Source organism: Rhincodon typus, chromosome 25, assembly GCF_021869965.1.
Source record: "Rhincodon typus isolate 14 chromosome 25, sRhiTyp1.1, whole genome shotgun sequence".
Lineage (NCBI taxonomy): Eukaryota > Metazoa > Chordata > Chondrichthyes > Orectolobiformes > Rhincodontidae > Rhincodon > Rhincodon typus.
The window spans coordinates 13,129,145-13,141,853 of record NC_063356.1 but is presented as its reverse complement, the minus strand read 5'-3'; the positions used below and the strand labels follow the sequence as shown (position 1 = coordinate 13,141,853).

The 12,709-nt window shown below is 40.8% G+C and overlaps 1 protein-coding gene and 1 long non-coding RNA gene across 3 annotated transcripts in view; both read right to left on the bottom strand.

The window, feature by feature from the left end:
• mdm4 (MDM4 regulator of p53) overlaps positions 1–3,967 on the bottom strand; it is a 39,208-nt gene extending 35,241 nt beyond the window's left edge. The window contains exons 1-2 of one of the 2 annotated variants that reach the window (XM_048612074.1): positions 3,776–3,967; positions 2,997–3,024 (exon numbers count right to left, since the gene is read on the bottom strand). The gene's annotated coding sequence lies outside the window, so the exon portion shown is untranslated. The remainder of the gene's footprint in view (positions 1–2,996; positions 3,025–3,775) is intronic. The other variant, XM_048612073.1, reaches the window with a different exon arrangement.
• Positions 3,968–6,515: 2,548 nt separating this feature from the next.
• Positions 6,516–12,709, bottom strand: LOC109921414. The gene is made up of 3 exons (XR_007264749.1): positions 12,649–12,709; positions 10,935–11,077; positions 6,516–7,059 (listed from the first exon to the last, which is right to left on the bottom strand). It is a non-coding gene; the product is annotated as an uncharacterized LOC109921414 (long non-coding RNA).

The following is a 12,709-nucleotide window of genomic DNA, read 5'->3' as shown; positions in this document are numbered from 1 at the left end:
ACCAGCCTTTTCCTAGCTACAGTCAGTCAGTTATGGAGAATGGTTGCTGAATTCAAAACATTAATTCTGCATTCTTTCCACAGATGCCGCCAGAACTGCTGAGTTTTTCCAGCAATTTCTATATTTGTACCACTTCACCTCTTGATTCCAGCAAACTCCTCAGGATGTGCAGTGACTCAAAGAAAACAAGCGCCCCTGTCCATTAGGATCTCAACAACGTCCCTCAACACTATTTAGTCATGTAAGCCCTTTTGGAAGCACACGGTAAACCTTTGAGCCAAATTCAGTTCATAAGGAGTTAAACAATAACACTGGCTTTCATCTTCTGGGAAGAATTCGGGGGACCCTGAACACATCAACACAAATCATGGCCGATACAGATACACAATCATGCTGCAGCGATCCAGAATTAGCAAACTGAGAAATATGAAGGGGATATTACAGCCATATATTCTGCTGCCCTTGACAATTATTTGGTTTGTGAATTATAAGTTGTTGCTCTACATCTTTATCAGCATGAAAGAAAGATTTTCCACTTAATTATCTTCCAGTGTGGAGCTACATTTTATCATACATAATCACAGCACAGGAAGACATCAGTCATCAAGATGGCAGCTGAATAGGGCTTTTGAGCCAGGACACACCTGTTCTGACTGCACCACTTCTCTCTCTCATTTTTCTTTTCTCTTCCTTTATTTACCTCATCCAAGATGGGTGGCAAGATAGCCCAGTGAAGACTTGTGGCGGCGGCGAGTGAGCCCTTCCTTACTTTTCCAGGGCCTGGCATCAGAATCAGCAGCTGCTGCATTGGCAAAGACAACATCAATAAATTTGGTCCAGCAACAAAAGATGGCACCTGAGGATTGGTGACTTTGTGGTCGGTTGGATCCAGTGCTGGCAGCAAAACGGTGGTGGAAGGGCATCATGGTGACATCGACAAGATGGGTTAGCCCTGAGAGATGTGACTCTGTCATTGGTGAGTCTGGCACAGGCAACAGCGAACAATCAGCCCAACGGCAAAAGATGATGCCTGAAGAATAGCGACTTCAACGTTGGTTGTAATAGTGCAGACAATGGCAAATCAGAGGAGGAGGAATGGCAGCACAGGCATCGTTGATGATGAGCTGGCTCAGGACCGATGGTCTCACTTTAAGCTATATGTTTCTACTTTTTTTATATTCTTAAACTATTCAAAATGGTGGCAGATGACGGCAAGTGAAAACATTTCTCACTGTTTTACTGTTCTCACTGTAAAATACACTAGACAATAAAATCATTTCATTCATTCACTTGGCCTGCTATACCAGTTCTATGTAACAGCAGCTCATCCAGTCCCACTGTTCTGCTGTTTCCCTTTAGCTCCACAGATTCACTCCTCAGCTATTTATCAGATTTTCTTTGGAAAAACAATTGCATTGGTTTCCATTAAATTCTCAAGCAGTATGTTCCAGATCATAATCACTTGTTGCTTAATGTTTTTCCTCATCACAGAACTTATGACAATCACCTGAAATCAGAATTCTGAATTCTGATTCTAGTCATTTCTGCCAGTGGAATGTTCTTCTGTACCTACTCTGACTAGATGGATTGTGCATATTGCCCTTGCCATTTCAAAAACAAAACAAGAAAAAATAGTCAATGATTCTTCAATGAAGTTTGTGGATCATTTTTCCAGTTTTTAAAATTTATTAATTGTTCAAGTTAAGAAGACGCCTGACTTTTAACCTTTTCACCTGTTCAGGTCAGATGAAGAATTTACCTTTCTGTTTGAAATACTAATGGCTTTACTTTGAAAAAAGTAAACCATGTATTTTCTGACAGAAGCTTACAGTCGTAGTTCTTTCCGTAATTTCTCATCATTTTCAGGTTTTTAGAAGATGTATTAACTTCCTCCATAAAGTGTACTTAAGTAGGCTGACGAATTCTCAAATAGGCTTTAATTATTGATAGAGCCCAAGTGCTAATACATTAGTAAATTAAAATAATTCATATTCAAAGTTAATTTTAGTGTAATTAACACTTACAATGTCCATACTTTACAATTCTTCTCATGATGTTGGTGCACACTAAGAACCAGTGCCAACTGCTTTTCAGTAACTCACCCTTGTTTTATTAATCATGCATAAACTAATTGATCTTGAAGCAACATCACAACTGCATCCCAATTTAGGAGCAAATTACTGCAGATGCTGAAATCTGTACTGAAAACAAAAAGTACTGGAGATCACAGCGGGTCAGGCAGTACGGACAGAGGGAAAGCAAACGCTTCAAGTCTAGATGACTTCATCAGAGCTGACATGAAGTGTGGAGAGGGAGGCATTTATGCAATAGTGTTGGGGGAGGTGCTGTAGACTGCTGGGGGAGAAACGATGTAGATAGCGCAGATTAAGGAGGGGGGTGGTCACGGTGACAGGGAATTTAACAAATAAAACTAGAGGAAAGGGAAGGAATAGGAGAGGGTTCACAATTTGATGGTGTTGAACTCTAGTCCAGAAGGTTCTAAAGTGTCTAGTCTGGAGATGAGATGAGATGATGAAGCACAGTGCAAACTGGAGGAACAACAAACATCTCATCTTCAGACTAGGTAATTACAAGTGATCAGTCAAGGGAAGATTTCCCTCCACCAGCCAATCCTGGAACAGTATGGAAAACAGAAGTTGCAGGGAAAGCTCAGCAGTTCTAGCAGCATCTGTGAAGAGGTGACCCTTCCTCAGAATTGTAAGGCCATTCTTACCACGTCACTCTGGATAATCTATTTTGGCACATACTTAGGCAAACAATATAGCTCATTGTATTTAAATTGTTTCTGTAACAAGAGTTTCTTCTGATACCAAGTCTCAATCTTCACACTTGTATATCTGTTGTACTGAGTAGCCATATACATGTGCTCTCTTGAATAACAATTTAACTGATATAGAATCTAACGGAATACTGCAATACAAAATTAAATCCTGAAACAAAAGAAATCTCAAATTTAAAATGAGAAAATACATTACCTTCCAACTCCCCATCACCACGCACTTCCTAATTAGACAAGATGATCGATTAGCACGGTAGATCAGTGGTAAGTACTGCTGCCTCACCGCGCCAGCGACCCGAGTCCACTTCCACCCCCGGGCAACTGCCTGTATGCAGTTTGCACATTCTCCCTGCGTCTGCGCGGGTTTCCGCCGGGTGCTCTGGTCTCCACACACAGTCCAAAGGTGTGCAAGTTCGGTGGATTGGCCAGTCGGGGGTGGGGGAGGTGGTGGTAGCGAGGGGTTGCTCTTCGGAGGGTCAGTGTGGCCTGCTTCTACACTGCAGGTACACCTACGGGTTTCTCTACCCAGTCATTACAGTACGGGCAGTGAGAGCCTTTTGCAGCCAGATCCTTGCAAAGCAATCCTATCAGCCCCATCCCCTTGCAAGTTTAATTGTCTCAGGCGCCCATCTAGATTCCTTTCGAAATCATTCGCGGGATGCCCTGGCAAGGACTGTCACAGAAACCCTCCTCTAAAGCTAGAAATGAGAGGATCAGCATATGGCGCAGATGGGCTCAGCCCCAAAATAACATCGAAAGAGGCTTCACAAAATGTGAGCAGACCCCATTCCCGTTCTCCGCGGTACATCCCTTTTTTTGTGTGTGTGCCCCAGCTGCAGGATTTCGCCTGCGGTTTGGTTTTTTTTTTGGCATTCGCCTGCGGGGAGGCCAAGCGAGGCCTACAGGCTCCACTCTCACCGAGAGCCTGTCTCGGTCAAGGACGGAGGGGAAAATAACAACACAACCCGTACTTACACTAATGCGCCTCCATAGCTGATGTTACGTCGCCGACGGGCAGTTGTTTTGGGGTGGGACAGGGCGGGGAGGGGAGAAATGGGGCAGTTAGAGAGGGAAGGTTTGGGGGAAGGGGGGAGGGGAAACGTTCAGCCGTTTTTCACCTCGCCGACATGGCCGCACCAACCGTCCGCCTCCGTCGAGGGACTACTTCCGGTGACGTCACCCCACCCCACACCCACACCGTGATTGACGCGGAACACCAGCCAATCCACAGCCTGCCCGTCTGCAAGATCTCGGGCTGCCATTCATCCAACTCTCCGGTCCCGCCCCTTCGCCTGAAAGTTGTTGGGCGCTCCACCCACCACTTGGAAAGTTTGCAGCCTACTGAATTCCCCCCAAAACTTTGAAACTGTCCCATTCAAAAACAAAAAGCACATATTCGAGGTTCCTCCTCGCCCCCTCACACTAGTACTTTATTACACTGAAGCAGTGGAACCTTGTCAGCCTGCAATAAGGCAACTTGTCCGTTAAATTGATTAAACGCAGACTGCCTTCTACGTGCTAGATGCAGAGAAAGCTCTGAAAGTTTGTGCTACGTGTACACAAGTACTCCCAAGGAATTAAAAAAGAAACTCCATCTGTTACGTGGCTGACCTCACTCTGGCACCAAATACACATCATTTCCACCTGTCTTAACTGTTTCCTTACTGACAGAGTAACATAACCAACCCGTTATGTTTGCTGTAATTTTCATAACTACGTTTTAGTCTTAAAAATATATTACTGACAATGCAAGTCGAGGTAACGGAACTAACTGCCAAATGAAATACAGCAGCAGATCCAAACGTTCAGGGTTCTCGTTACTCCTGCTGAAATCCAGTTATTACCACTTACATAGTTAAACTTCAAGCTGCAGTCCCGGTGATCCACATGTAACAGAAGATATTAGAGATCAGAAAAACTGGGAAGATAAAAGGTCTATGTATTGGAGGCTTATCCCATATTCCCAGAAGCATCTCAAGTTTTAAATTCCTTGAAGTGCAGTGGCTGATAGAGACAACTGCAAGAGCCATTGCACACAGAGTAGCAACCAAGTCCTATTTTGATTAATAGATAGGAGTTGAACAATCCTACTACTCAGAACATCCCAAAACAATTCATTCATGATATTTTAAGTACAACAACGATTATGAAAAAAAACAAGCGAAAACTATTTTGCATGTTCCAACAATGATTAGATGAAAGACTAGTTAAACAATAGATACCCAAGTCATGAAAAAAAAACCAATGTTGATCATGAAACAATAACACGACATTCTTCAAACTGTGCCACTTAATGTCCAGATGGCAGCTCAGTCAAACATTTCATTAAGACAACAGTGCCAACAATGCACCACTCTAAAATTACTGTCACCAATAGTGCAGAGTATGGCATCCAACTGCTGTTCTCTGAATTGAATGCACACATTTTAATTTAGAGGTGTAAATGTTACCATCTGAACCAAGCTGATGCAGCTTAGATACAAAGACTACGAACAGGTGCTGGGTGACAATCTCGAAATAGCTACTTCTACCTTTGAGGCTAGTTCTGAAAGTTAACTTATATCTTCTATTTTAAATGGAACTTTGATTCTTCAGAATGGAGAAATAACATCTGAGAAGTGATCACACTGCAGTAAGGAAGTAGTAAATCGAGAAATGACTTCAAATTAAATTGCAGAGCAGGTTCAAGCAGCAAAATTTAAATTCAGAACGATGAAAAAAAACTTTTCCTGATATTAAACAGTAGCAATTAATACAGGGAATAGAAGCAAGATTCTGCGGGTATCTGTCACTGATCCATTCCTTGAGGAATACATCCATTGGTAGGTGTCTAGACTTGCACACAGAAATGGCCACAGTCAGGCACCAAAGCCAACTCTAAATGAACTGCACCTTCATAGAAAGGACAAAAAAATAGAAGGGCAGTTAAAAGTCAAGTAGCTGTGTGGAGCTTCACAATTTAAGGCCTTCCAGAACAACAATTAAGGCTAGCATTTCTGTGGCTGTAACAACAAATTTACATCATGTCTCAGAAGTTCTTGAATAAAATGAGTTCTTGAGCACTGTTTGAATGGCTTTGCTTTAAATAATTTAATTGCTTGAAAATTTAATTCAATTCTGAATGGCATTTCTTCAAATCTAACCTTTTATTCTCTCCCAGTTTACCACAGTCTTTTGCTACTTTTTTTTTTAAAAAGTCAGCATCTCTCCTGATCATCCTCCCTCCACCAACTAAAGAATGTATTACTCAAGCTCACAACTCAGCACATGATTCCTTGCATCAGTTGCTAGTAGTCAGCTGATTTACTTAGTTAAAGTCCATGGTTCCGCTGGCTGCATTTGCTGCCGTAAACAAATACATTTTTGCATTGATGAAATTCATCAGTTTTAAAGGTAAATAATGCATCATCCTGTAGTCCAAAGCATTTTGTTGAACAGTTCAACAATATTTATTTTTTTTAAATACCAGAAGAAATATTTATATACATTAAACTGTATAACTACTGCACAATGTGTTTTTGTTAGACAGCTGTAATACTTAAACACTTTAACCAGCTGCAATGGCAAGCGATGTGAAAAATATTATAACCAAGAGGGCCAAGCTGCACAACATGTGAAATGTAAAGTGTTATAAAAATCTGTTCTCTAGTTAGGCCTGCAATTAATCTACAATGAACAGAAAAAAACAATAATAAATAATTGCCATTGCAAGAGGTCATGTTGAAGAAATAGCCATTTATTACCACACTTGAATGTGTGTCTTAGTCGATGTGACATGTGACCTTCATAAAGACAAAGATCATAAGACGTTCATGAGCTGCACTGCAATGAAGTTCAAGTAGATCTTAAAACTAGCAACAGAAGTATGTTTGCTCCATTGGAACAGAAATGCAACAGATTCTGGCTTCAGGTACTGGTTATCCAAATTTCACGGTTACCAAATTAGCATATCTTCCAGAATTAAAAACCATGACTCCATTAGGTCTGCGATTCCTTTTTCACATTGTCCAAAGGTGAAAAGAGTTTTCAAATCAACAACATTTTCCTTCAGTTCAAATAACTGTGTTGTTACAATGCATGGCATTCACTCAAATCATTCTTGCATTGCCTCCAGAAAATCATTTCTTCCTACGGATCTTGGGCTTTTTGACTGGTCTTAGATATGGATTGTCAATCATTGGCTCTTCACTACTCTTAGTATTAGATAATCCCGAGCTTTGTTGTAACATGGTATTTTCCTTTTCAGCAGACATTTCATCCTAGAAAAAAAAAGGTGCTTTGTTATACAACATTTATAGCATGGCCAACATTGCAAAAAATGACTCACTAGTTTGCATTTAGAATTCAGTCAGCACTGTGAGGAATATTTCCACTTTCCAGTCCCTTTAATAGCAATAGTTTTGAAAATATTTTAAATTAACAAAGGGCAATAAAACTACTCGGAAAAGAATACAATGCAACAGCCTTATTACAGAGTGGAGAACTATTACTCAAAGAGATAAACAAACATCAATCCAGCTTTCAACTCAATATTTCATTATTATTCAAAGTTGTCCATGATCAAAAAGAACAACGGACTATTTATGTACAAAAAAAATTAGCATTTAAAATTTACTAATGAAAGATTATTCAAATAGGCAATACTGCTTTCACCCGTGATAAAGAGACAAGTCAAAGATAGAATACTCGTCCATTAACAGTGGCTGTTTTGAAGCCCAAAACAACTGAACCAGAAAATGGTTGTTACAAGAATGAGGATTCATCAAATTGCGGGCTGGGATCTTCTGAACAAAAAAAACAGCAAAATACTTAGCCATAAAAAAAAAGGACGAACTTCAATTGATCCTGGATCTGCTGCATTAGCCATTATTGATGCTTCAACTAGCCTCTGCCTCAAGTAGAGTTGTGATAATGTCACTTGTGTCTAATATTAATAGTATGTCAGTATTTTTTATAGAGTCATAGAGTTACAACAGCTTGGAAACAGAACCTTCAGTCCAATTTGCCCATGCTGACCAGGTGTCCTAAAACAATTTAGTCCCATTTGCCAGCATTTGGCTCATATCCCTCTAAACTCTTCCTATTCACGTACCCATCCAGATGCCTTTTAATCCATTCATTCATTCATAGGATCCCTGCAATGTGGAAACAGGCCCTTCGGCCCAACAATCCCAGCAACATCCTTGTAGATCTTTTCTGAACCCTTTTAAGTTTAACAACATTTTTCCTGCAGCAGGGAGGCCAGAATCGTATGCAGTATTCTAAAAGTGGCCTCACCAATGTCCTGTATAGCCATAACAGGACATCCACTGACCCACGAAGGCAAGCACGCCAAAAGCCTTGAACATCTTGTCTACCTGCGACTCCACGTTTAAGGAATTATTCACCTGTACCCCTAGGTTTTTGTTTGGTAACACTCCCCAGGGCCCTACCATTAACTGTGTAAGTCCTGCCCTGGTTTGACTTGCCAAAACACTACACCTCACATTTATCTAAATTAACTCAATCTACCACTCCTCAATCCATTGGTCCATTGCCTTCTTTGCTGGCCAACACACAACCAATTTTTGTGTCATCTGCAAATTTACTAGCCATACCTCCTATATTCACATCCAAATCATTTATATAAAAATGACAAAAAAAAAAACAGTGGACCCAGTACCAATCCTTGTGGCACACCGCTGGTCACAAGCTTCCAGTCCAAAAAACAACCCTCTAGCACTATCCTGTCTCCCACCTTCAAGTCAACTTTGTATCCAGTTGGCTAGCTCCCCGTAGATTCCACGTGATCTAATCTTGCTAACCAGTCTACTATGCAGAGCCTTTTTGAACGCCTTGCTGAAATCCATGTACAGCAGACAATGTCTACTGCTTTGCCATCATCAATCTTCTTTAGCACCTCTTCAAAAAAAATTCAATCAAGATAGTGGGACACTATTTCCCATGTGCAAAGCCATGTTGCCTATCCTTAAAACAGACCTTGCCTTTCCAAAGGCATGTAAATCCCGTCCCTCAGAATCCCCTCCAATAACTTGCCCACCACTGACGTCGGGCTCACCGGTCTATAGTTCCCTGACTTTTCCTTACCACCTATCTTAAATAATGGTGCCACATTAGCCACCCTCTAGTCTTCCAGCACCTCACCTGTGGCTGTCGGTGATACAAATAGCTCAGCAGCAAGGGGCCCAGCAATCACTTCTCTAACTTCCCACAAAGTTTTGGATACACCTGATCAGATCTTGGGGAGTTATCTACTTTTATGCATTTTGAGACCTCCAGCACCTCCTCTATTGTAAGATGGACGCTTTTCAAAACATCACTATTTATCTTCCTAAGTTCCCTAGCTTCCAAATACTTCTCCACAGTAAATATTGATGTGAAATATTCATTTGGTATCTTATATTATAAGACCACAAGAAACAGGAACAAGGACTCTGCCCCCACAGCACTCTGTGGCAAGGAGTTCCAAAGACACAACTCTCAGAAGAAACTCCTCCTCATCTTGGTCTTAAATTGGTAACCCTTTATTCCGGGACTATGCCCTCTGTCCTAGACTCTCCCATGAGGGTAAATAACGTCTCAGCATTTACAATGCCAAGTGCCTTAAGAATCCTGTGTTTCAACGAGATTACCTCTCATTCTTCTAAACTTCAGTGAGTATAGAGTCCCAAACTGTTTAGCCTTTGCTCATAAGACCATCCCTCATCCGAATGAACCTTCTTTGAAGTGCATCCAATGAAATTGTATCTTTCCTTAAATAAGGGTACCAAATGGTGCTCAATACTCCAGATGTAATTTCACAAGCACCTTATACAGTTGCAGTAAGACTTCCCTACTCTTATACTCCAATCCCTTTAAAATAAAGGTCCAACATGCCATTAACCTTTCTGTGGTACAATACACAAGTATCCTCAAGTCCCTTTGTTTTGTAATTTTCTGCAGTTTTTCACCATTTAAATGATATTCTTTTCTTTTGTTCTTCCTTCCAAATTGGAAAACTTTGCATTTTCCAACATTATATTCGATTTGCCATGTTCTTAACTTGACTAAGTTTAATGTTTTAGGGAGGATCTGTAGCTCGGGTTGTGGTTGGTTTGCCGAGCTGACCATTTTCATCTCCCTTCTAGGTGACATCTTCGGTGCTGTTGTTCTCTTCCTCTCTGAATTTACATGGTCCAGTCTGTCCTGTTTCCGGTTTTGCACCATAGTGGTATGAAGGTGGGGTCTATTTCAACATTTTCGTGCTTTTCAAGAATCCTGGAAGCCTGGTTTTCAACCACTGGTACGATAAACAGACACACTGAAAGAGACCCCATCTTCAAACCACTACGGTGCAAAATCAGAAACAGGATGACCCACCATGACAAGGTGTAGACCTGGATGAACACAGCAGGCCAAGCAGCATCAGAGGAGCAGGAAGGCTGACGTTTCGGGCCTAGACCCTTCGCTGCTTGGCCTGCTGTGTTCATCCAGCTCTACACCTTGTTATCTCAGATTCTCCAGCATCTGCAGTTCCTACTATCTCTGACCCACCATGACAGACTGGACCATATAAATTCAGAGCGGGACAGAACAGCGCCTCAACGGAGGCTAGACAGCTCTGAAGATGTCACCTAGAAGGGAGACGAAACGTTTGCACGAAAATGGTCAGCTCAGCGAACCAACCAACAACTCCTTGACTAAGTTTATTGTCCAAGTGTTCTCTTCACAATTTTGGCATACACAGATGTGGGTTTCAATCACAGTTCAGATGCTTTTTTAAATAAAAGAACTGACGACTTGAATTCATTTGGCACTTTTATTCCCAAAGCACTTCAAAAGAGTGTTAGCACACAAACATTTATAACAAGCCACATCAGGAGAGGCCAGAAACAATCGTTAAAAGTTTGTCTCAATAGATAGCCTCAAGGAATGGCTCAAAGGTATCTATTAACGTTGCTCAAAGATTCACCACTAACTCAAATTATTCTGTGCAATACAATATCCTACAAGTGGCAAAAAAAAGTTCTAAATCCAAGGCTATTTCTCCCACAAGGTGGAACAGTGTGACAGCAATTTATAAAATCTTTGCATTAGTAAATAGTCTACATTGTCAACATTGTAAAAAAAAATGTAAAGAGTATTCTAAACATACCGAATTCATATTTAGTGCAAGGTTTTCTGTATCAGTCTGATCATCCTGTTCTGAGGAATCTGTCTCCTCCATCTGCTGCAACTCAAGCTCAGATGGTAGCAAGGCACTTAGATAAGGAATTGTGGTGGTTCGTGCAGCAATCACTTTACAAGAGTGAAAAAGAATATTTTACTAAAAACAGAATTTCAGAGGTTATGCATCTCACTTTTAGTTATTTATAATTGGACAATGAACACAATTTACTTCTTAATAAAATATGGTATGATAGCAAACTCGACAAGTTGCTCATAATCATTTTTAACATAACAGACATTTACAATCACAAAGTCAGAAAGAGGGCACTTGGCCCATTCTGTTATTTAAGAAGCGAAGGAGACGAAAACAGGGAACAATAAGCCAGTTAGCTTAATATATGGTATTGAGAAAATGTTAGATACTATTATAAAAGTTGCAATCATAGAGCATTTAGAAATACAAAATATGATCAAGCAGGGTCAGCATAGGTTCATAAAGGGAAATCATGCCTGACAAGTTTGTGAGAATTCTTTGAGGAGGTAACAAGCAGCATAGATAAAGGGCAAACAGGGATGAAATATACTTGGATTTTCAGGAGGGATTTGATAAGTAGCCTAACGTGTGGTATCCTAATGAAATAAGAGCCCGTGGTGTTGAATTAGTACATTAGCATGGACAGAGAATTGGTTAAATAATAGGCTGGGGTAATGGGACTTTTTTCAGGTTGGAAACCCATAACAAGTGCTAGGACCACATTTACTTACAACATATGTTAATGATTTGCATAAGAAATTGACTGTAATACAGTCAACTTTGCAGACAACATAAAAATATGTTGGAAGGCAAGATGTGAGGATGAAACAAAGCCTGCAGACAAATATAGGGGACAACAAGGTGCAGAGCTGGATTCAGGCCTAGACCCTTCATCAGAAAGCCTTTCTGCTCCTATGATGCTGCTTGGCCTGCTGTGTTCATCCAGCTCTGCACCTTGTTGTCTCGGATTCTCCAGCATCTGCAGTTCCTACTATCTCTGCAGACAAATATAGACTGGTTTCATGAGTGGTCAAAAACTTGGCAGATGGACTATAGTGTGAGCAAATGTGAAGTTATGCACTTTGGAAGGAAGAATACAGAAGCTGAATAGTATTTAAATGGAGAAAGAACTGCTGAAAGCTATAGCACAGAGGGGCTTGGGAGTCCTTGTGCATAAATCACAAAAGGCTAGCATACAAGTTTAGCAGGTAATGGAGAAGGCAAATGGAATGTTAGGCTTTTATTTCAAAGGGAACAGAGTATAAGAAATAGGGAGGCCTTGTTAAAACTATACAAGATGCTCGTAAGTCCACAGCTGGAATACTGTGAACAGTTTGGGTCCTTTATCCAAGGAAATATAAAGTAACATTGGAGGAGGTCCAGAAAAGGTTCACTGATCCCAGGTATGGAGGGACTGTCATATGAGGAGAAGTTGGGTCGGGTGAGCCTGTATTCCCTAATGTTTAGAAGAATAAGAGGTGGCATTATTGAAACATACAAAATTCTTAGCAGACTTGGAAGTACAGATGTAGAAAGGTTGTTTGCCTTTGTGGGAGAGTCTAGGACCATGCAGCACTCTTTCCCGCACTCACCAAATTTTTTTTCAGAGAAACTTGCCTTTTTCTACTAAAATACTTTTGTACAAAAGTAAAAATTAAATGCTTACATGGGAATGTTGAGACATCATCTTTAAACAGACTCTCGGTCTCTCCCGTCTTAGCCATAAA